Below are 24,319 nucleotides of genomic sequence, written 5' to 3'. Positions count from 1 at the left end.
ATAACTTCCTCTCCTCTGTTCTTTCTCTGGGAATCTTGATATGTTCTGTTTTTGTTTTGCCTCTGCAGTTTTTCTTTTCTTTTCTTTTCTTTTTCAACACATCTTTCATTGCCTCTAGCAGCTTTTTCCTGCTAGGTAAATTCTGTGAGGAGACTCACCCTAGAGAGGACTTTCCCAAGTCACTGTTTCCCAGCCAGAATAGAGCCAAGAACCCACAAATGGGGCTTATTACAAAAAGCCTTGAGGAGGGGTCAGGAAAGACACCAAAACTCTTTTTGATGACTCCCTGAAGCTGTACTTTCCCAGTATTCACAACAGATGGCACCCTTCAACATATTGTCCCTGCAGTCCTAAGGAAGCCCTGCATAGTTAAACTCCATTACCTCGCCCCATCAATGGCAGGTTTGAAACAATGGCTGTGGCGATCCCTGACTGGTGTAAGCTGAAACAGTAACTCAGAGCTGGGACCCAGCAGTCTGAATTTACCAATCAAAAGCCATGATCAGTGCTTGGTCATACTACCCCTGTTCTTGGGGAAAAGGGTTTCCATGTCTTCTACACCTGCAGTAGCCAGAAAAGGACAAGACCCTGAGGCAACCTGCCTCAAACGTAGGTGATAGGTGCCAGCAGCTGTGGCAGAGTGATTTCCTCACTGTGGTTTCTCAGCATCTTCCTCCTGCTCTTCCCTGGACATTGTACAGTGCTCCCTGACCTCTGGAGCCCCAGAAAAGTTGCTTTAGACATTTCCTGCCTCTCCATTAGCTGATTTGGAGGAAGAGTGTTTCCTGGAGCTCCTTACTCTGCCATCTTCCCCAGAAGTTCTCCTGTTTCACCTTAAGTAGACTTTTTCTAGGACAACTTGTCTTCAGAGAAAGAGGATCTCTTGTGTTAGACAGCCCCTTCCTTTGCTTTGTTTTTCAGGTACAGCAAACAGATTTCATGCTGTTATGCCAGCTTGGTTGATGGTAATGGCTGGGCAGAATATTGTTTCTAAGGTGTGGAAATCCCACAAGAAAGGACGCTGGGATTAATTGCTCAGCAATGTTTGCTGTGACAGCAAGATGTGGGTATGATAGTGTGATTATTTTTCTAAAGCATTCAACTGTAATAAAAATCATCCTGGGAAAAATACATTTCATTGCTAATATCGTAGCCTAAATTATTTTTTCACATAATCAAATACATCTTTCCTATTGATGTGATTCTATAGGAACCTCAGATATTTTCTTGTTAAATTCCATGTTTAACAACTGAACTTCTTCCAGGACAATGCCCAACTGCTGCGTGAATAACTTGAGGGACCAGAAATCCATATCTCATAAAGCTTTTATTGGTCTCTTCCAATTTTTGATTTTTTTCTAATTGAGTCCTCCCCTGCCTCACATTATTTCCACCATTGGCTGAGTACCCCTCAGAATTAATCTACTCTAACTTCTCTTCTACAAGCAATATATTTCCCAGTTTCTTCAGTAGCATCTCATATGACATGATTCAGAGTTCCTTCAGCATCCTTCTTGGTTGTTTTACACTGGATAAAGTGTGATAAGGTCCTTATAAAGTACAGTCCCTAAACTGGACATATTGTTCCAGGTGTGGTTTGATCAGTGAAGAGTAAAAGGGGACTTGTACCTCCTTCTTCTGAATGTTATACTCATCATGTGGCCCAGGATCAGTATGAGTGGTTTTGGTGGTTACATCATACTGTAGACTGGTTGGGGGGAGTCATCTGATTCCCCAGAGCCAGATTTGTGCCATTGGAAGGAGAGCAACTGGCTTGTCAAACCTAAGTCCCAGCTTTGCATATTTTCCTATGAAATTATATAAATATTGTTTGATCTGCCTTTTCATACTATTAAATCTAACCCTTAAGATATTTTGGAGTATGCATTTTAGCAAAAAATAAGTTGGCTATCCCTTCCAGTTTCAGGTAGTCAAGACTCTGCGGATTCAGTCCTTCCAAAAAGGTACAGTATGCAGTGAATATACTTCTATTCAGTTCATTTTTTTTTTTTTTTTTTTGCTTTTATAAATCAGGAAAGGTTTTATCTAATAATAAAAATACTTATTATTTTTTTGCATGGGCAGGCACCGAGAATCAAATAATTATTTAATGTTTTAAATTCCAGAATATCTGAAACTCATTTTTTGCCTTAGGGGTGGTAGGTGGGGAGACAAGTATTTAGGAAAAGGGCTTGGGCCTGCTAAGGTGCTGCCAGTGTGAAAGATAACAAAGGGGCTTCATGGTTGTTAGAGTTACCAGGTAGTAGTACAAAGGCACCAGTCATTCAAGATGGGCGTGGCATTTCCGTCTTCTTCAGCACCTTCTTCCAGCAAAGTGGTATAGCTGTAGGTCAAGTTAAACACAGATAGTGATTTAATGACTCACCCAGTTGAAAGAGAAAGCATCACATGTCCTTGAGTAAACATAAGTCGGGACCTATCCAAGATACCTCAGCAAAGCCTCTCCCAGTCTGTGAAAGATAAAGGATATTTTCTCCCCATAAATCCTCCTATATCTTCAAAGAAAATTTTCCATTTTTTTTCTTTCTTGTCCCACAATTCCATTTAGCTACACTTCTGTTTTATAATCCTTAATAGCATCCTTTTTCTTTACATATGCTAGCTGAGCTTCAGTCCAGGTATATCTGCCCATATTTTAACACAGAATCTCCTTACATAAATACCTTTGTGTGTTTACAACTTGATAGTCTACATCTCTTTAAACTTCTCAACTCATGGACATTGTTCCAGTTATATAATGTTTTAATGGCATAAAACAATAATTTTATTTTTCACCTGATTTTGAGGATAAAAAATTCAAGAGGGGTTTAGTTGGGCATTTCATCTCTGATCCATGTAGTACCAGCTGGGGCAAGTGGGACTGGAAGATCCACTTCCAAGATGACTTCTTCACTCACATATCCAAAAATTCAATGCTCCTTGGCCCCTTACCACATGGCATCTCAACTTCAGGACCTCTCCATGTGGCATGAGCTTCTCACAATATAGTGGTCTGAGGGCAACCAATCTTATATGGCAATTGACTTCCAAGAAACCAAGGCAGAAGCTGCCAATCTGCTTTCAGAATTGGCCAAGAACTGGCGCAGTATCATCTCTGCATACTCTATTGATCAAGGCAGATACAAATCAGCTCAGATTCAAGCATAGAGTATTAGGCCCACCTAATGATGGGATAAGTGCTAAAGAATTTGTGGCTATCCTTAAATAGAATTTACAATGATACTCCTAGGAATAACTATTGCTGGTTTTCTCATTTTTAAGGTCATGGCAGCAGACAGTTATATTTCTCATTTCAATAGACCATGAATCCATATTTTTGGGTGAGAGATGGGTGGATATAAGATAGCTATTAAGAAGAAAGGGAAAGTGCCTGGTATTCTCAAGGAATAAAAAGTCTGGTTACTTAATTTGGGTAATTCAAGCAACAGTCTTTAACAGTGTTGTTTTAATACACTGGCGAGCCATGATTAGTTGTGAGGTATGTGGCAGTTTGCAAGTCACTTGTCAAATTTGAGATTTATAAATAATTCCATTTCTAAACAATAAATTAGAACATATCCAAGTTTTTCTCCATAATAGGATCGCTCTCCCTTACAAGCATTCCTAACTGCATTCTTCAGTGGAGCTGAAGGGGTGGAGCTGTTACAGCAATTCCACTGGGAACTGCTCTTAATCCTGGCACACTGATGGAAAGGTCCCACACCCTAGCTGTCATCCATCCTATGAGTCTTGGAGGGAAAGAAAAAGAGTAAGAGCTACTAGCTTAGAGGATGTTGCTTATGAAGTCAGTATTAACTAGCTAGCTAAATACTTGATAAAATTCAAGTATGAGGCAATTTTGTGGTTTGCTTTTGTTCAGTAACAAGAGAGAAAAATCTTTTCGTTTTGTCCTCCTTTCTCTCTTCTACGTTCCCTTTCCTCCCCCTTACACAAACCCTTTCCCCAGTGAGCTGATGAATGTGGCTTACCAAGTCTTAGTGAATGTATCAGCTACCAAAGGGGAAAAATAACTCAAATATCATATCAGTATTATAATTTTACCAATAATGCCAGTGTTATATATCCAGTATGATATATGTAACCTGAAAGGCAGAAGATAACTGGCACATAACTAGAGTCCTATTCAGTCATTAATAATTGGTTCAGCTATCATAGCATATGACCAAGTGATGTCACTCCCAAATGATATCACTCAGCTTTGCAGGTTTCCATTCTATCTTGTCAGCTTCCAAAACCAGGCATGGTCTTAGTAGCATATGATGTCATTCTTTCAAGCATCTGGTATAATTGAGATAAGAGATGATATCATCTCTTGCTCTGAGCCTCTCTTGAGGTACCCATGTAATACTAGATTTAATATTGCATTTCTTTCATTGCATAACCCACTTATACATTTGTTTACCCTCGACCACCATTCCTTCTCTATTTATATTCAGACTTTTCCACTTTTGGAAGGGGAGATTAACTTTGTCCACTGAGCTCATCTAGATTGCCAGCAGCAACGTCCATCTAGCAAGTACCTCCTCATAAGTCCACTCCCACTCATGTAGGTTAGGGTTACCTAAGAACAAAACTATTGTGCTATTTCTACCACTAGTAAAAACAACTGCATTAATTGTCAACCTCAATTTTACCAGATGGGGTGAAGGCATTGTCCAGCCCATTAGGCCTTAGGAATTCTGACATAAAGGTTTAAGGTATAGATAACAGTTTCTTGATTAAGAATCATCTCTACTTCTGGCACTTACAGGTACAGTCCTGGTCCTGAGACCACTGCATCAAACAGGAAAAAAGAAAGTTGAAGTAATACAGGAAAAAAAGAAAAAAGTAGAGTAGTACTACCAACTTTCCCTCATGGGAGTAATTAAATAGTCCTATCATCACTTGACCCCACCCCAGTGGAAAGAACTATATAGCAACCTCCCTCACCACTTCTTCCCCAGATCCACCAGAAAAGTAGAGAATCCTGCCTAGTGGGGACCTGCCTTGGGTCCTCCATCTTAAGTGTGAGCACATGTTAATAAAGGTGTACAAGCCAGCCTTTCTTACTTTATCTGTCGCCATGTTAGCCATCAAATGTTTCAGTTATTTTCCATTCCAGTTTTCTGTAAAGCCATTACTCTGAGGATACCTCTCTTCCCATTGCTGGACATTATGGATTATAAGATATTTTCTCTGGTCTTAAGAAATGTGATGAGGTGGTCCAAATTGGTGCATTATATTCTGTTCTGGTCTCTTTATAGTGTTTAAGCATTTGTAACAACTGCCAGATACACGAGCCCAGTCTAGAGGAAGTGTCCGGTACTGTTGGGACCCATCTGTAGCCTCCAGGGCTACCAGCATCAGTCTGACTTGCCAGCTATGTGTGGCACAGGCATCCTGTAGACTATACCCCATAGCCCTCTGCAGCCTCTCCTTTGTTGGCAGACAGAACAGTTCTTTTTGGCATTTAGGGCCTTGGAGGGCACAAGAGCCATATGTATAGTTAAGTTCCTCTCTGAATTGCTATACATCCACCATTTCCACCCGTCTATTGGACACAGGTGCCACCTCAATCAAGCACAAGAAAATATCTACTCACTGGTTCCAGCCAACTTCCATTTCTAGAAATGGTTCCTTATGGCAAGTATCAACATGCTCTACTTTGATGCACCCTTTAAATTCTCATAATGATTTCTGTAAGGCTGTGCCTCATACGGCATCTCAGTAATAGGCCAATTTCCCATTGTCTTTTGCCTGACCATATAACCAGGCCATTGGCCACTGCCCACAAGTCAGTAAACATCCAAAATAAGTGCAAGCAGCATGTAATTCAGGTCTATCAACTACTTCATTTTTATATTCTTTCAACAGAGTAGTAGCCTTCCAAATAGGATGCTGTCCATTCATCTTGGAACTGCCATCCCTAAACCAAGTAGCTTTTTTGTTGGTCAAAGGAGAGCTGTTCATGGAGCACTGTGCAAGTGGCAATAAGACTCAACAACTCCTATGATGGTTCCAAAGTCAGTCCTAGGGAAGAAGATCCTACCTGCTTGTGAATACACCGAGTACCTCTTTGCATTCCCCTGATATTATGTTCTATCTTATCATAAAATTCTGGGCAATGCCTTCCCCATTAGAGCATTTGTCCCATATTGCCTAAGATGTTAAGTGTATTTCAGGTTTCAAGACAATTTTACGTCCTTCTCTCATAAGGGAAGTCTCAATCGAAGTCCAAAGTTCAGCTAGTAATTGTCTCTCAAACGGAAATTTTCTGGTGCAAAATCCCAGCAGTCTTTGCTGGGTGAATCTCACAGGCTTTTGCCATAAGCCCTAATTTATACTCCACCCAGGACTATTATATAGAGAATTTGTCTATATCATCAGTCTAGCTTCTGTGCTATACTGTTTGAAATGAACAACCTGTGTGGTTTGGGCAAGCTTGTGGTTCCCTTTTGGTCCATTCAATTACTATCTGTGGAAGATAGAATTTATTTGCCTACCATTTTACAAAACAAGGTAGGGTAAGCATTTCCCAGTCAGACAAAATAGCCATCCCCACATACACTCAGGTAAAGGAGAATGAAATTTGCTTTAACATTCCAATTCTCTTCACATGAAATCTGTTCAAACATTTCAATTCTCATACAAACTTTCACCTTAAGCCCTCTGACCACTGCATTCTTATATTCTCCCTATCTAACTTTGACCCCTGTTAGGACTTCACAAAGAGATTTGGTTTTTACAATACTATGTAGAGGAAGCATCTCTACATAATACATTCAGGTAAAGGAGATGCAAATACAGTACATAAAGCCTATACAAACATATCCATTTTTATCTAAACCTTCACCTTAATCCTATCAACTCTATCATTCCTATGTTCTCCTAATCTAACCTTAGTCCCCATTAGGACTTTACCAACAGATATTGGAACCACAGTGCATGCAGCTCCCGTACTAAGGAATCTCAGAAGTGTTTCTTCTTCACCACTGGCCATTTACCTACTCATGTGTGTATGGACTTATGTCACCAAGGGACCCAGGCCCTCTTATCAGTCCCTATTGTGATTAGATTCAGGATAAGGCATTTGTTAATCAGGTTTCTCTGACTTCCTTTCCTTGAAGCTTTCCAGATTCTGCCAAACTAGTGTAACAAAGCATATATTTTTAGGGCTCTTCAATCTTGGGGGCCAGTAGGAACTCTTATTGGTCCATTCAGCTCATGTAGTCCATCCAGCTGCATTATGACTTTTCTTTTGACCCTACCAATGACTGTTTATCCCTATGACTTCTTAATAAACATATAAATATTTTTGCTTCACTTGGACAAGTCCCTTGACTTTCCCTCTTTTTTTTCTCCTTTGTTTTTGCCCAATTTCTTATGAATCATTCTAACTTTCTCCACTATGTGTTGTTTCAGCACAACTTTGCCCTTTTTAGCAGTGGCTCTGAGGCTAGTAGCTATAGCTTGAGCTAACCAGAACACAAGCTTGGCCCAGCATCAGAATCTACTCCAATATGTTCCTTCAGTAGAGGCCCTAAGTCTGGTTCAGTATCAAGATCTTCTCCGGCACCTTTTGCTTTTATTTTAATATTATCTGTTAGTAGGGTCCTGAAGCTAGAGGCTGTAGCTCAAACTGGCAAGAATCCAAGCTTGGTCAAGCTTCAGGATTCACCCTAACACTCTGCCTTACTTTCAATTTAGTGATTACAGATAACAATACCCAAAGGATTATAAATTTAACTTTTCTCTTATTATTTTGCATTTCTATGTAGCCAGTGAGCCATCTCCATGGAAGTTGGGGCCATTATTTCTAAATTCCATTGGTAAAGTTTACTCTAGTAACTGATCACACCACAGCTGCCATTCCAGAATCAAAGGTTAATTATCATTTTCCCTTTCATTCTTTCTCTTCCAAAACCATGTTTCAGTGATTCAGGATCATTCTAGCAAATTCCACATCTCCTGACACAACCACCTGGAGTTAGCCAAACTGCAAGGTTTGAATGCACAGCCCTCCAGACTGCCAAAACTCTGACAGCAATTTCAAGGAATTAGGGCCCAACTGCAAAGTTATAGGGAACAGTTCTTAAGACTTCCTTCAATTCTAACACAAATTACAAGTGTAGGGGTTCCTGAAACCACTCTCAGGTTTGGTAATTTACTAGAAAGATTTACAAACACACTGAAAGCTATTATATTCACTATTATATTTTATTACGGGGAAAGGGTACAGATAAAAATTAGCCAAAGGAATAGACACATATAGCAGAGCCCACAAGGTTCCAAATGTTAGCTTTCCATTATTCTCAGGACATGTTAATGTCCTGGAATTGATATGTGACATTACACATGGAGTATTGACAACCTGGGAAACGTACCCATACTTCAGTGTATAGTTTTTATTGGGTGGCATTATATAGGAATGATTAATTGATTGACTAACTGCACATGTGGGTGAACTTGGTCTTTAGCATTTCCCTCCAGAGGTTGGGCTGATATCACACAACTAATGACTCAAGGGGCCTACCATAATCACCTCATTAGCATAAACTAATAGGCATAGCAAAGATGTTACTATTACTTGGGAAATTACAAGCATTCAAAAGTTTCTTCCCAGGAGCTAGAACGAAGTCCAGACTACTCTTTGGACAAGGACAAATTGTTAACTATACACCTATCATCTGCTTGTACCTTACAGATATGGCTTACAATGACAGTTACAATGAAAAGTGAAAATAATAGCTACATTGAAAGGGTACTATGTGCCAAGCACTGTATATATATATATAAGGATGGATGGATAGATGGAAGAAAGAAAGGAAGGAAGGAAGGGGGAGGGGGAAGGAAGGAAGGAAGGAAGGAAGGAAGGAAGGAAGGAAGGAAGGAAGGAAGGAAGGAAGGAAGGAAGGAAGGAAGGAAGGAAGGAAGGAAGAAGGATTTTAATCACTGAAGGACTGGGAATAAAAGTGGAGGGAAGGAATGGTTTGAAGGCCACTGTGATGAGAAAAGGCTCAGGCACAGAAAACTAATGGAAATGAGTTATATGCAAGGAAGTGATGAAAGGAATGGCAGGCAGAGTTTGTGTAGAAATTGAGAGGCAATGGAAGTATCTGGCTTTTTAATCAGGCTCTGGATTCTCCTTCGCCTTACTCCTATGCCATTTAACACCCTATGGAAGTCCTTGTCTTATCTATTTGTTATCCACCTCCTTCCTACTATCATGAGAAGTAACACATTAGAAGAGGATTCATTTCACGAAATCCTCCAGGGTTTGACATCAAGACACAAATGTTCACAAATGTTCCTGCCTGCAGATTAATAACAAATGCTTATAAGAATTGTATTTATAGGTAGGAGCCTGCTTTGTACCACCTTGAGGGACCATGCCATAAATGCAGAAGCTGATACCTAGGCTAAATTTTACTGACTATCAAATCGCTTTGATCTCTCATCACTCATTCAACAGCTACTTTCCTTGGCCTCTACCCCGGTTAGGTTTTAACTAAAAATTTTTAGTTTTTTCATTTATTTTGACTTTTCTAAAAGGCAGAAAAGTAGAGAGAATAGTATAATAACATAATACCCTCCCCCCCACCCACATCAACCAGTTTTACCAATGATCAGTACTCAATTTCAAAATTCCTATTTGGCAAAATGCCGGCTCCCACAAAATATCACCAGAGCAACCTATTGATAAGATAAAGCTGAATTTACTCTTACCCAAGAAGGGAGAATTCCACCTTGCCAGAGTCTTGATGTCATCTTGAAGTGGGAATAGCAAATTGGGGTATGTATGAAGTTTTGGAATCAGTTAAAGATGGACCTCTCAAGGGGAGGGGAGTTCAATTAGGATTAAGTAAGGATCATGACACAATAACGTATAAAAGTGGATACAGCAAGATGAGTATTTTCAAGATGACGATTTTTAAGGTGAGGATTTTCAAGTTGAGGATTTTGAGGCGATGGGTTCACAGAGTGTTGAGGAGTAGAATAGTGGTGTGATGCTATGCACCGATGAGATGAATACTTTGATGTTCATTTAAAGGGGTTGTATGGGAAGTTCCTGAAACAAACAACAAATTTATTTCCAATTTTTATCTTCCCAGGCAAGAGCTTCCTGGAATAGTGATTCACATGGATGGAGGCAGTGGAACAGTAAAGTTATATTAATGGAGACAGTAGAATAGTGAAGTCATGTTAACATTCACAGTAAGCTCTGTGGGTGTATGTGATTTGGGATTTCAGTGTCATCTATCCCAATTCACTTTCAGTGTTGTTGCTGTTGTTACTGTTTTTGCCGGGGTACTTTATTTTTATTTTTTTTATTTTTTGCTGAAGTACTTTAAGCTATTATTTTATTTTTAAGAGTTGCCAAGTAGTATCCAACTCCATATAAATGGTCTGTAATTAGGTAAAATCTCTAATAACCAGAATCCTCATGTACATATAACGTTTTAACTTCCAGTTGCTTCGTTCTTACCTTTATCAGAAAAGCTGAGAAATCACTCTTATGCTAGCAATTCACTATCACATTCTGGAATAAAAAATGCTGAGGATCTGAAAGAGCACTAAAAAGAAATCATTGCCTTATTGGGCAAACAGCCAATCTAATCCATGATAACAGGAGCAGAGAGAAACCAAGAGTACATATTCAATGTGGCCTTTGTAGGGAGAATGACGGATGTGCTAAGTCATCTCCTGTTTAGTAAATTAAGTCATTCTTCTGTAGAAAAAACTGCATAATGAAAAGATGCAGTGGCTTTTGACATCTACCCCTTTTTGGTTCTGGTAAAAATCCAAGTGTATTCAGGCTGCAAACATTAGTTGAACACTTTGAAATGCACAGAAAGGAGTGGCTGAGTAGAATGGAAGGACAATCTCTTTTTTCTAAAAATTATGTTTTAATTTTTTCATTATTAAAGAAGTTGTGGGTTTATAGAAAAATCATGCATAAAATTATGCAAATCTGTGAGATCATACACTATTTTTTCTTTTGTGCCTGACTTATTTTACTTAACATGATGTCTTTGTGCTGGTTTGAATCTATGGTGGACCCCAGAAATGCCATGTCCTTTAATCCTATTCAATTGCTGGGTGGGAGCATTTTGATTGTTCCCATGGAGATATGACTCACGCAACTGTGGGTGGGTAACTTTTGATTAGATGATTTCCATGGAGGTGTGTCTCTACCCATTGAAGGTGGGGTTGCTTACGAATCCTTCAAAAGAGGAAACATTTTGGAGAGAGTCCGTTTTTTGCAGAGCCAAGAGAAAGCCAGCAGTTGCTGCCATGTTCACTATGTGCCCTTCCAGCTGAGAGAGAAACATTGAACATCATCGGCCTTCTTGAACCAAGGTATCTTTCCCTGGATGCCTGACTGGACATTTCTATAGACTTGTTTTAATTGGGACATTTTCTTGGCCTTAGAACTGTAAACTAGCAACTTATTAAATTCCCCTTTTTAAAAGCCATTCTGTTTCTGGTATATTGCATTCCACCAGCTAGCAAACTAGAACAGTCTTCAAAGTTCATCTCTGCTGTTGCATGTATCAAGACTTCATTCTTTTTTATGACTGAATAATATTCCATTGTATTTCTGTACTACATTTTCTTTATCCATTCATCGGTTGATGGACACCTGGTTGCTTCCATCTTTTAGCAATTGTGAATAATGCTGCTATAACCATTGGTGTGCAAATATCTGATCGAGATCCTGTTTTTGATTCTTTTCGGTTTACACCTCGTAGGTTAGTGGATATGTGGTTTCCAAGTATTTTCTCCCACTGTCTTTTTTACTTTCAGGATAATGTCCTTTAAGGAACAAAGGTTTTAATTTGGTGAGAGCTCATTTATCTATTTTTTCTTTCGTTGTTTGTTCTTTGGGTGTAAAGCCTAAAGAACCATTGCCTGACACAAGGTCCTGAAAATGGATGCTAGGCTTTTCATTTATGCCCTTACCGTGTTGCAGAAGTTTACTTCTATTCCTAGAGTTCTAAGTGTTTGCATCAAGAAAGGGTGTTGTGTTTTTCCAATGCCTTTACTGCATCAAGATGATCATGTATGTTCTTTTCACTTCATTCCATTAATGTAGTGTATTACATGAATTGATTTTCTTATGTTGAAACAACCTTGCATACCAGAGATAATCCCACTTGATTGTGGTATATAATTATGTTAATATGTTGTTGGGATCAGTTTGTGAGTATTTTGTTGAGAATTTTGTCTCTATATTCATAAGAGATATTGGTCTGTAGTTTTGTTTCCTTGTAGTTTCTTTGTCTGGCTTTGGTTATTATGGGATGTCGGCCATGTAGGATGAGTTAGGTAGTGTTCCCTCTTCTTTGATTCTTTGGAAAAATTTAAGCAGAATTGGAATTACGTCTTCTTGGAATGTTTAGTAGAATTCCTCTATGAAGCCACCTGGTCCTGGTCTTTTCTTTGTGAGGGGGTTTTTTTAACAGCTGATTCAATCTCTTTACTAGTAATTGGTTTGTTGAGATACTTTATCTCTTCTTGAGTTAGTATAAGTAGTCTGTATGTTTCTAATAATTTGTCCATTTAATTTCAGTTATCTAATTTATTGGCCTACAGTTGTTCATGGTATCCTCTTGTAGTCCTTTTCATGTCAGTGGGGTCAGTAGTAAATCCCCTTTTCTTTTCTGATTTTTGTTATTTGTATCTTGTCTCTTTTTTTCTTGTCAGTCTAGCTAAAGGTTTGTCCATTTTGTTGATCTTTTCAAAGAACCAACTTTTGGTTGTATTGATTCTATTTTTTTTTCTATTTTATTTATCTCCACTCTAATCTTTATATCCTTCCTTTTTTTGCTTTGGGTGTAGTTTGCTCTTCTTTTTCAGTTTTGAGGTTATATACCTGATTTGAAGCCTTTCATAATTTTTAATGTAAGCATTTAGAGCTGTCTATTTCCCTCTCAGCACTGCCTTTGCTGCAGCCGTAGTTTTGATGTATTGTAGTTTCATTTTCATTCACCTCAAGATATTTCCTAATTTTGCTTCTGATTTCTTCTTTAACCCACTGATTGTTTAAGAGTATTTTGTTTACAGAAGTAAAGATAGAGGATAAAGACTGAGATGGTATAATTTAGGAATGCCTAGAGTTGCAATGATGGTGATGAAATATACAAACTAAAAAATGTTTTTGCATGAGGGAGAACAAATGAACATCAATATTGCAGGGTGTTGAAAATAGATAGCATATGGGGAAAAGTACAGTCAATGTAAGCTAGGGTCTATGGTCAACAGTAACATTGTAATATGCTTCCACTGAATGTAACAAAGGCATTGTGCCAAAACTAAATGTCAACAGGCAGGGGGATTGAAGAGGGGGTATGGGTTTTTTACGGAAGAAAAGAAAATGTCTTTAGATAGATTATAGTGGTGAAGGCAAATCTATACACTTAGGTTGGATTGTATGATGTGTGAATAAAACTGTTTAAAAATGAACAGAGAGAAACAAGTGCTAGAGAAAATGTGGAGAAAGAGATGTACCTATTCACTGTTGGTAGGGAAATGAGAGGTGTAGCCCCTTGGAGGACAGTGCCATATGAGGGGTGGGTTTGCCATAAAAAAAAAAAAAAAGAGTATGCTGTTAACTTCCACATATTTTCCATTTCTTCTGTTATTGACTCCTTTTCATTGTGGTCAGAGAATATACATTGTTCAATTTCAATATTTTTGAATTTATTGAGACTTGTTTTGTACTCCAACATACCTGGAAAATGATCCATGTGCACTCAAGAAGAGTGTATATTCTGTTTTCATTGTGTGCAATGTCCTATGTATGCCAGTTAGGTCTAGCTAGTTTAGTGTATTATTCAATTCCTGTACTTTCTTACTGATTTCCTGACTAGATTCTCTATCCATTGTTGGTAGTGGTATATTAAAGTCTCCAACTATTAATATAGAACTATAAGTTTCTTCCTTCAAATATTTTCAATATTTGCTTGATAAATTTTGGGGCTGTACAATTAGGTTCATATATATTTATAATTGTTACATCTTTCTGTTGCATTGTCCCCCTTACCAATATGTAATGAGCACATTTGACCCTCCTGCTTTAACTTAAAGACTATTTTATTCAGTATTAGTATACCCACCCCAACTCTCTTTTGGTTAGTACTTTGCATGGTATAAATTTTTTTCCATCCTTTCACTGTCAACCTACATGTATCTTTGACTTTAAGGTGAGTCTCTTGCATATAGCGTATAGTTGAGTCCTACTCTTTTTTTTTATCTCTTATGCCAATCTCTACCTTTTGACTAGAGAGTTTAATTTATTTACTAATTTATTTAAACTAGCTACTAATAACACAGGCCTTCCTTCTGCCATTTTGCTATTTAGCCTTTGTAAGTCTTAAACATTTTCTGTTCCTCACTTGTGTTGTAAAATAATGAGCACATTTTCCTTTCTCTCTGGATACAGGTTTTCATCTGTTTTCCTTGTAGTTACCATTGGGTTAAAATTTAACATACTAAATATGTAACAATTCTATTTGGTTTGATACCAATTTAACTTCAATGGCATGCACATATACTTTTCCTACACCCCTCTGTCCCTCTGCCATATTTTGGTACTTATTACCACTCCAATCTAATTGGCTCCAATCCAATCTTTGTATATAGTATGTCAAAAAACGTATATATATCATTATTTTTTATGCATTTTCATTTTAGTACCTTTTGGAAGTAAGATGTGAAGTTATTTACCAAACAATATAATACAATAATACTGGCATTTATAATTATCCAAAATGGTTACATGTCCCACAGGTCTTTATTTCTTTATGCTGCTTTGAACCACTGTCTAGTATTCTTTCCTTTTGGTCTGGAAACTTCCTTTAGCATTGCTTATAGGGCAAGTCTAGTGGTGATGAATTCCCTTAGCTTTTGTTTATCTTAGACCATCTTAATCTCACCCTCATTTTTGAAAGAAAGACTTGTTATATATAAAATTATTGGCTGGTAGTTGTTTTCCTTCAGCACTTTAAGTATTTCAATCCATTGCCTTCTTGCCTCCATAGCTTCTGATAAGAAATTAGCATTCAATCCAATTAAGAATCCCTCCTACATAACACATTACCTTTCTCTCACAGCTTGCAGAACTCTCTCCTTGTCCTGTGCAGTCAATAGTGTAATCAGCATAAGGTGGGGTATATTTTTCCTCATGTTTATCCTGTTTGGTGTTCTTTGAGCTTCTTGAATGTGCATAATCATGTCTTTTGCTATGTTTGGGAAGTCTATGTCATTATTTCTTTTACTATTCTTTCTGTCCCTTTCTCTCTTTCTTCTCCTGGAACTCCCATAACACATGTATATTGGTATGCTTGTTGGTGTCCCATAGTTATCTTAGACTATTTTCACTTTTAATATTTATTTTTTCTTTCTGTTCCTCAGCCTGACTCATTTTAATTATCTTGTCTTCAAGTTCACTGATTCTTTCTTCCACAGCTCCATTCTGCTCCTGAAACTCTCCTGGGCATTTTTTCATTTCAGTTATTGTGGTCTTCAACTCCAGTAGTTCTCTTTGGTTCTTTGTTAAGATCTCTTTACTCAGACTCTCATATTGTTCTTTCATTGTTTTCATGGTATCCTGCAGTTCTTTTTCTGTATTTTCCTCCATCTCCTTATACATTTTAAAGATCATTTTTTAAAAAGGCCTTGATTGGTATGTCCATATTCTCATCTTCTTTGTTGGTGTATTCCACATTTTTATCCTCTTCCTTCGGATAAGCCATCATTTCCTATATCTTTGTCTTGTATTCTTTTGTTGTACACTGTACATTTTAATATTTTTAAATGTCAACTCTGGGATTCTCTCCCTAGGATGTCTGTTTCTTGGTTTTCTAACTATCTGGTGATAAGTAGAGTTTTTCTTGAGCTTCAGCCCTCCTATCAAGAGTCTTCCCAAGGTGAATGTCCTGTGAGGGGTTTTCCCTCTCTTACTGGATCTCTGTCTTGTCCTGGTCTTTTACTTGTTAATTGTTCTGCAGTGCCCAAAACAATTTACAGCAGTTTGGTTGTCCCCTCTATTTACCAGAGCAAACACTTCCCTCTTCCAGGTATCTGAAGCCTGGAGGCCTTTGTCCCAGACTATGTTTTTATAGTTTTTTATACTCCTTTCATTGTTTCACACTGCTTTTGCCTGGAGGACAAATTCTGGGAGGAGGGTCACCCTAGGCAGGACTTTCCTACAGAGCCAGAGATTCATGAAGCAAGCGAAGCAAGCGCAGAACAGCTCCAAACTGCCCTGTGGAAGGGTCTGGAAGGGTGCCAAATACTTCTCTGATGGCTCCTCAAAGCTAAGCTTCCCTGCCTGCCCAGAAAACGCTGCCCTTCAGGTAACTTTCCCATACAGCCCTGAAGAAGCCCTGCTTCTCTACATCTCCACCACCTCTGCCTCTGTCAAAGGAAGGTTGAAACAATAGCTTCTGATGCCTTTGTATGGGGTGGGACAAAACAATGGTTGCCACTGCCTTTTCCAGGGCAGAGTGGAAACAATGGCTGCTGCTGCCTTTCACCGGGGCAGATTAAAACAATAGCTATTCTCAGTCAGAACCCAGTGATCCAAATTTGCTAATCAAAAGCCATGATCAGTGCTTAGCCGTGCACATCTCTGCTCTTGGGGAAGAGGATTTGTATGTCCCTTTTATCAGCAGCAGATAGCCAGAGACTGGACCATGTGGTGGCCTGCTGCAAGAGTGGGGGTTGAGTGCCAATAGCTACTGCACAGAGAGACTATTTTATAGTTCTTTTCCATAATTTACCAGTCTTCTTCCCATTCTTCCCTGGATACTGTACAGTGTTCTTCTGGTCTCTGGAGTTTAATAGTTGTTTTGGTGGAAGGACTGAGTCCTGGGGCACCCTACTCCACCACACTCCCCAGAAGTTCCCATCTCTGGGTTTATAAGAGAAGGCTGCTACAGGGCAAGAAGCAGACCTGGGTGAGAATCTTGAAGAAATTGCTTGTCATTAGGCTTCAAATTCTTCTACCATAAATAATCTCATAAGTTTTTACAAAAAGGAGAGGATTATGTACATATGACATCTCGCTAAGGTATGTATTATTTTTTAATTATAATCTCTGCCTTCAGGGAGACTGGTAAAGACAAAGAGTAGGAAGGAAGGCCAGAAGTTTGCAGTGGGGTCTGTTCTAGTTTGCTAGCTGCCAGAATGTAATATACCAGGAACAGAAAAACTTTTAAAAGAGGAATTTATTAAGTTGGAGGTCCACAGTTCAAAGACCATGAAAATGTCCCAACAAAGCAAGGCTATAGAAATGTCCACTCTAAGGCATCCAGGGAAAGATATCTTGGTTCAAAGAGGCCGGTGACATTCAAGGATGCTCTCTCAACTGGAAAGGCACATAGTGAACATGGCAGTGTCTGCTAGATTTCTCTCCTGGTTTCTTTTCATGAAGTTCCCCTGGGGGCATTTTCCTTCTTCATCTCCAAAGGTCTTTGGCCACACAAGCTCTGGCTCTCATAATTTTCATGGCTCTAAAAAGGGACTCTTTCCAAAATGTTTCCTCTTTTAAAGGATTCCAGTCAAGGCCCCTGGAATGGGTGGAGTCACATCTCCCTCTAATCAAAAGTTAATACCCACAATTGGGTGAGTCACATCTCCATGGGAACAATTTAAAAGCTCTCAGCCAGCAATATTGAATGAGGATTAAATTAAATGCATGGCTTTTCTGAGGTCCACCACAGATTCAAACTGGCACAGGGTCTGATCACGTGGAGCCCAAATGCAATGTTGAATTGTATTCTGTGCATCAGTAAATATTTCTGAATGACACTAGAATGATTAGAAGCAAACTTTAAGATATGAATTGGGGGCGGACCATGGTGGCTCAACAGGCAGATTTCTCACCTACTATGCTGGAGACCTGGGTTCAATTCCTGGTGCTAGCTTATGTAAAACAACAACAACAACAACAACAAAAAACAACGAGATGATGCACTGGGCCATGCTTTAAAGGACCATTAGCAAACATGTGGACACTGCTATTCTCCTGGACCTGCAGCTTACACTGGCCCAGTGTGACCCATGGCCCTAAACATTCATTCCTGCATCTAACAGGAAAACACTTCTCAATATCTCTTGTCTTACTTAAAAAGAAAGGTGACTGTATCAAATAACATGGTGGCTTGTATGTTTTTCCACAAACAGTGCTTCAAAGTTCTGGAAGGATTTGAATGGCAGAAGAGATAAGGTAAGAGAAAAGACAAATTGGTTAACTTGTGTTCTAGTTTGCTAGTTGCCAGAATGCAACACAACAGAGACAGATTTGCTTTTAATAAAAGGGGATTTATTTTGTTAGTTCTTCAGAGGAAAGGCAGCTAAAACATTTATCTGAGGTTCTTTTTCATGTGGGAAGGCTCAGGGTAATCTCTGCTGGCCTTCTCTCCAGGCCACTGGGTTCCAACAACTTCCCCCCCCCCCCCCCCCCGGGGGATTCCTTTCTTCATCTCCAAAGGCCTGGGCTGAGCTGCGAGTGCTGAGATGAGGAATGCTGAGCTGCTTGGGCTGTGCTACATTGCACTCGCTCATTTAAGCACCAGCCAATTAAGTGAAACATCATTCATTGCAGCAGGCACGCCTCCTAGCTGACTGCAGATGTAAATCAGCAACAGATGAGGCTCAAGTACCATTGGCTCATGTCTACAGCAACAGAACTAGGCACCTTCACCTGGCCAAGTTGACAACTGAATCTAAGTACTACATGTCCACCCCTTGTCAACTTGGCAACTAAGAGTCTAGTGCATGAGGAAGTATTTCCCAGCAGTGCTGTATATCCACTTTGACTCTCTTCTTTCCAATTGTAATTGTAGAGGTGCTCACGAATTAGTGAGGTTTGGCAACTGAGGAATATTTTACAATATAAAACAATTCATTTGACTCTTAAATATGCATTAGGTTGAATGATTTAAATTGCTTTTACATAGTTCTAGCTACATGGCTCAAACAAACATGCATACATATCATAGCTAAAGACATAGCACATGAAGCATGACACCAATTCTTTATGTTATTGCATGGATTTTAAATTACTTTAAGATATGATGAAAATTGAGGAATGTGTTATAGATCTTAAAATGAAATTAAAACATTTTGTAATTGTTCATGTGCTATTTTATCATATGTAGTTCTATTGCAATGTTTGAACATGGTACATAAAATTCGTAAGTCATTTGCAAATCTAAATATTACTTTAAGAATTCTTTCAATAATTCTAGTTGCTACCACTTCATGAGAGTGTAGTTTCTCTGAAATGAAATTAATACAAAAACTACAGTAATTTTTTAAAATGTGCACTGCTGAGAATAGACCACAAATCATTTGAAAATCTTGATTATAACAACATAACTAATTTCTTTGCTAAAATTAAAGGAAGATATATACATTTTGTGTGATAGATAAAAAAATTATGAATTATGTAGCTCTTTATTTCACTACTCATACAAACATGAACAGCCCAATGGCAAAATATCTGTATATAAGCAAAAATAATTAAGTTCTGCCATCATTGACATTTTGCTGAATTTGAATAGTTCTATTCAAATGACACCTTAAAATGCATTCTGGATTTGTTATTTTGAAAATATATTTGCCACAATAGGAGGGTAGAATCAATTTTACTTCTCAGTTTGTTAATTTGCAATATAACTATTAAATATCCAGACTCTGGTCCCAGGCCCCTCAAATGTTAGAAACAGGTCTGTTTCCAGCATTATCTTTAATCATTGATCAAAATCAGTCATTATGAACCAGGTAGAGTGGAGAGGTTAAAGATTTAAAGGTAACTAAACCATAGAGGAGGTTCCTATGAGAGTCTTTAACTCACAAACCTAAAGCAGGCAGGCAGGTATCAATAATAACCAGTGAATTAGAAAGGCAGGAATGTAATACGGGCTGGTCGTGACTGCAGTGAGCTGCACAGAGTTCATGTTCCATCTAGAAAGGACACCTGCTCAGCTCCAGCCCATCATCACCCAGTGGGAATACAGGGTCAGTAGTGCCAGAAATTATGTTTGTTTTTTTTTGAAGAAGAAGAAGCTAGAAATGTAGATAAATATAAAATCTCTGTTTGAAATTAATTTTTTAAAGCTATGTAGGTCAAACAAAATATGTCTATGAGCTGAATTTAATCACTTTTAACCTCTACTCTAGATCGAGATATGGACTTGAACTGACAATTGTACTCTTTCACCCAGTCTCATTTGTGCTCATCACTGAGCATCTCTATACTATTTCTCTCTCTTCCTCTGTCTCTGTCTCTCTCCCCACCTCACCCCATCATTTGGCTTTGTTTTTCTATCCCTAGTGTGGAATATGGCTGCCCCTAGCTCCAAACACATTGCCATTCCAGCGATAATCAGAAACTAACTAGCCAAGGAAAGAAAAGTCTCAGCACTTTCTGTGTGTCTGAGCAAAGAGAGAAGCTCCTAGAAATTATGGTTTGGGCACCAAAGACATCCTTCAGAAGATAATGGCAAATTGACCCAAGATTAAACTGCTATGTGTAGGCATATTTGAATAAAAATATCAAAGGAATTCTTTTGTACCTACATGATCAAATATTTTCTATATTTTGTCTTAATATTATACATAAGTTCCCAAAGTTCTCAACCTTATATACTTTCTCACATTGGAATAACAAATGCCAACTTGGGATATTAATAATAATTATTATTCATGCATATATAATATATAATCACATTATAACTGACATACTCAGATCCAGTGATAATTATCTGAGAAGATTTATTCTCTAGGTTTATACCTGGTGTACTGGTTTGAAACAATTATGTACCTCAGAAAACGCCATGTTCCTTTAATCCATTCCTGTGGGTGCAGACCTATTGTGGGTGGGACCTTTTGCTTAGGCTGTTTCAATTGAGATGTGATCCACCCAATTCAAAGTGGGTCTTAATCTTTTACTAGATTCCTTCATGAGGATAAAAGACAGAAAAAGCCCAGAGATCTCGAGAGAATACCCAGAGAAGTTTGGAGAGAGCTTAGAGAGAGAAAAACACAAAGAAGCTAAGAGAGGACCCACAGAATCTCAGAGAGGAGGCCATTGGAGCAGGAGCTGAAAGCAATGAGACCCAGAGCAAAGGACCAACAGACACTGGCCATTTGCCTTGAGAGCAGACAAAGGAGTCCTGCATGCCAGTAGCCTGTCTTCAGAAAAGGTATCATTCTGTTAATGCCTCAATTGGGACATTTTTATAGAACTGTAAATATGTAAACAAATAAATCTCCTTTGTAAAAGCCAACCCATTTCTGGTATATTACATTTCAGCAGCTTTAGTAAACTGAAACACCTGGCAAAGTTGAGTATGTTTAAGACTAAATGTTATGCATTAACCCATCAATTGCAGCTTCAAGGAAACAGGATAGCAATGGAGGCAAGAAGACAAGGGTGCCAACAGAATTATCACAGAGAATTCAGCAAGAAAACTGGTAAACTAAATACCATCAGCTTTATGGTGCAGCCACAAAAGACTAAATAGGATGGGAAAATCACATTTTGCTTAATGTAACAGCAGTTGGCTTTTCCAAGCCCATCTCCCTAGTTTTTCTCCTTTATCTTTATTTTCATTGATTGTGGTAGCTTCATTCCTTTGCTCTAAGTAGCTATTTGTAGCAGATCGAACATCTAAAATGTCAAATGGTACCTAAAACAGCCAACATATTAAACATAATTTGTGGGACTAATGTTCTAGAATTACAGCATCTTGAATCACAGGCCCAAAATGACTCACCCTGCTTTAAATGAGAAGTAAATGGAGTCAGAAAGCAAGAGGTATTACTGTTTCCCTAAACTCTCCTGGAAACATTTTTTCAGTCTCCCTCATTCACTTCAATAAATTTGACAAAAATTTATCTTGCTGCAAATTTAAATCAATTTCTTATGTTCAGCTTTAACTGTAGGTGGAATAAGACCTTCTACCACTTTATATCACATTTTAGTAGGTGGGTATTGGGGATTGAATCATGTTCCCCACAAAAAGGCATGCTTAGGTCCCAACCCCTGGTCCTGTGGGTATAAACCTATTTGTAAATAGGACCTTTGACAATGTTGTTAGCTAAGGTGCCCTAATTGAATGAAGGTGGGCCTTAATCCAATATGGCTGAAGTCCTTATAAGCAAAGGAAATTGGATGTGGAAAGAGTAGCCTCAGGAAAACCAAAAGCTGAAAGTCAATGGAACCTGGAAGAGACAGGAGATGATGCCATATGCATTGCCACATAATGGAAAAGCCAATGAACCCCAAAGATTGTTGGCTAACCAGAAGATACCAACTTTGGGAGGAAGTAAGCCTTCTAGCTTTGGAAACTTTGATCCAATACATTCCTATTTTTGAGCCAATCCACTATATGATATGTTTTAGCAGCTGGAAACTAATACAGTGAGTTCCAGAAATGATATAATCAGTGGATTTTAGAGTGAAAAGTCCTTAATTCGCTAATACCTATATAGAAGGGAAGCCCAAGACCCACAGATAATAACTGATTAGCCAGTGTCAAACAGCCAATGATTTGCAGAGCCTGGGCTTAAATTCAGGGCTACTTAGTATTTGTACTTTCCTACCTTTTCAGGCTGAATTTTCTAGTAACATGAATAGACCCACTTCCCACAAATATTTCAGAATTAGTCCGTTTTCCTACACAATGATCATTTTCATGCATCTTCTTTACTCTTTATACTTTCGTGAATTTCTCACATAACAAAGTTTCAAGCCTGACAGTTGGAATTGGTGTCAGACCAAACCTTGTGAGCCTTCTCAGATAGGCTTCACTGCCTCCTTCTTTCTAAGGCAACATCTTCTTCCTGGACAATGCCACTGCTGCTAAGGTCTCTCAGATAGAAGATCTAAGTTAAATCCCTGGGCCTCCGCGGCCCTCATGCCCCTCATGCCAAATCACATTTTTACTTCAGGACTTGGATAAGATGGACATAGTCACCTCTTGGGCTTCCAAAGGGCCCATGACACAGTTCATAAGGCTGGGAAGTTAGCTCCCTGTGGGGTAAAACTTGACTAGTGGGAAATGGGGACAGGAGAGGACCTAAGATAAATCTTCCCTCCTTTCCTGTTTCCACGGACTGCAATGAGAGGCATGTCCTCCTCATAGCCCTGCTATAGAAATCCTTCATGCGAAGTGAACATGTCTGCTGGATGGTCTACCATTTCCCTTAATGGCTCATTGAGAAGAGGTAGCCAACATGGAAACATAATACATCATGTAACTTCATATCTTTCCTTGACTCACTTCCCTCTTAATTTGCCCTTGCCACTTTAGGCTTATATCTCCCAACTAAAATTTCAGCATCTGAATCTTTGCCTCAGGCTCTCCTTTCTAGTGCATCAAGGAAAAGACCCATTTTTCTGCCTTAGGATTGATGATTGCTTGAGAACAGATTAGTTTGGGAAGTAAAGAATAGTTAAATCCATCAAAGAATAGGTTACTTAAAAAATCAAAAATAGAAATCATATATTTTTTATAAAATCCAGATAATGTCTTGCTACAATATTTAGGAAATGGAGAATATGGATTATCTAAATTTCTTAACTTGCTTGCAATTAAACCTTTTTCACTTCAAACCAAATTGAAAATCTTTTTAGTTTGTGAGTCTAGGTTTGTGAATTTATATAGAGAGCACAGTGATATTGACTCTTTAATATCCAAAGGCATTTCAGTGTTTTGAGCAACATTCCCAATATTTATCATTACAGTGTAATTACACATACAGAGATGATGGGGAGGCTGGCTGGCTGACCACCATGGGATTTCCCAAGATCTCGTTAACATAACAAATCTGTGATCTCTCTCCTTCTCTTAAAAGTGACAGGTTAAGGGGTATCATCAAGTAATCCCAGCTAACCAAGGTTTTCCTGACACTGCTAACTTATCTAAATTCAACCTTAACACTTGTTCCTCTCTAAACCAAACTGCAAAGTCAATCAAAATAGTGGAGACCAAGAAAGGCATAAAGAGTTCAGAGTAATGTTGAAACACAATAATTCTGAGAACTTTTCTAAACACACAAACCATTAGACAAATAAACTTTCTCTGAGAGACTCAGAATTGTTAATGCTGACCTTTGCCTCTTAAAATGCCTTAGGATGTCAGAGCTAAATGCTCTGGACTGAATCACATGGGAAGAGATTTAATAGCTTCATCCAAAGTCATGGTTCAGGCATACGATGGTCAACAAAAGGGACAAAGATGTGAACTGCAGCTCCTTAATTATATTTATCCCAAAAGTTTATTTAAATTTGTTTAATATG

The 24,319-nt window shown here is 38.5% G+C and overlaps 1 protein-coding gene across 1 annotated transcript in view; it reads right to left on the bottom strand.

Moving 5' to 3' along the window:
- FAM13C (family with sequence similarity 13 member C) overlaps positions 1-24,319 on the bottom strand; it is a 343,454-nt gene that overhangs the window by 139,369 nt on the left and 179,766 nt on the right. Inside the window, exon 2 of the mRNA XM_077125262.1 lies at positions 2,258-2,344. The gene's annotated coding sequence lies outside the window, so the exon portion shown is untranslated. The remainder of the gene's footprint in view (positions 1-2,257; positions 2,345-24,319) is intronic.

This window comes from Tamandua tetradactyla, chromosome 13 (assembly GCF_023851605.1).
Source record: "Tamandua tetradactyla isolate mTamTet1 chromosome 13, mTamTet1.pri, whole genome shotgun sequence".
NCBI classification, from domain to species: Eukaryota; Metazoa; Chordata; class Mammalia; order Pilosa; family Myrmecophagidae; genus Tamandua; species Tamandua tetradactyla.
This window is presented reverse-complemented; position numbering and strand designations above follow the sequence as displayed.